This window comes from Mandrillus leucophaeus, unplaced genomic scaffold, assembly GCF_000951045.1.
Source record: "Mandrillus leucophaeus isolate KB7577 unplaced genomic scaffold, Mleu.le_1.0 Scaffold125, whole genome shotgun sequence".
NCBI classification, from domain to species: Eukaryota; Metazoa; Chordata; class Mammalia; order Primates; family Cercopithecidae; genus Mandrillus; species Mandrillus leucophaeus.
Window position 1 is genome coordinate 1,863,320 of NW_012100876.1, and position 1,202 is coordinate 1,864,521.

Consider the following 1,202-nt stretch of genomic DNA (forward strand, 5'->3'; position numbering starts at 1 on the left):
GGGGGGCAGGTACACATCTATCTTTGTGTCCTTTCAAAATCTTACAGGTTTGAAAGCACTGCTGTGAATTGGATGCTAGGAATGGGACTGCAACCTGGCTGACCCTGCCAGCAGTGTGGACGACCTTCTGCGGAAAGTGCTTTTCAATAAGATGCTGCCCCTACATTTGACCAGACATAAAATCTGTTCCCATCCTTCATATCATCTGATCACATGACCTCCGGAATGAGAGCCACAGGCCTCAAGACTGGGACAGCAAATATGCAGGGCCCGGAGTGCTTATGTTGTCTTCCAGATTAGTTAAGTAACCTACCCAGTGTCACATAGCTCAGAAGTCAAGGGATGAATGAACCTATGCTACACCTGACCTGTGGCCCTGGCCACGGCTGGTAGATTATGATGCCACTGGATGCTAAATCTTGCCTATCTCAGTTCAAAGACACAAAGACTCTTTGGCATGAACGAATGTTGCTCTTGGCTTGACAGATGAGAACTGAAACCCAGAGATGTCACAGAGCTGTGCAGGGGGACATTCCTGTCCACAGAGTGCACCTCCTATTGCTGCCCCTGTGCTAGGTTTTCCATGTCCTTATCCTTCATGTAACTTGGTGGCAGAGGGTGGTGGGTGAGTGTATGATGCTGCCGTCAGCATGCATGAGTGCAAATCCCACCTCTGTTACTTTTAGCTGCATGGCACAACCTGTCTATGGCTCAGTCTCCTCCACTGCACAAGGGGCATTATACTAACCTCTGTATTATGGAGGTATAAAGGAGATGCCTGTGAAGCCAAGGCTGGTATCCCAGAACGCGCAGGGAGGTGGATGGAAGGCAACTTCAAGGAAACTGGGAAAGGCAGCCGCGACCTCAGGGACACAGGCACACAGCCCCTCCTGCGTGAACCGGCGCCAAAGGGGTCCCCTGGCCCTTCTGCAGCGCACAGCCCAGCCCAGAACTTAATGCCTACAAGCAACTTAGAATGGTGTGAGTGGTGTGGGGTCTATAATATTAGCTGTTGCTTTTTTTGATCATTTTATGGCGCATAGGGTGAAGGGGTGGCCTGCCCCTCCACACCTGTGGGTGTTTCTCGTTAGGTGGAACGAGAGACTTGAGAAAAGAAATAAGACACAGAGACAAAATATAGAGAAGGAAAAGCGGGGGCCCAGGGGACCGGCGCTCAGCTTACAGAGGACCCACGCCGGCAC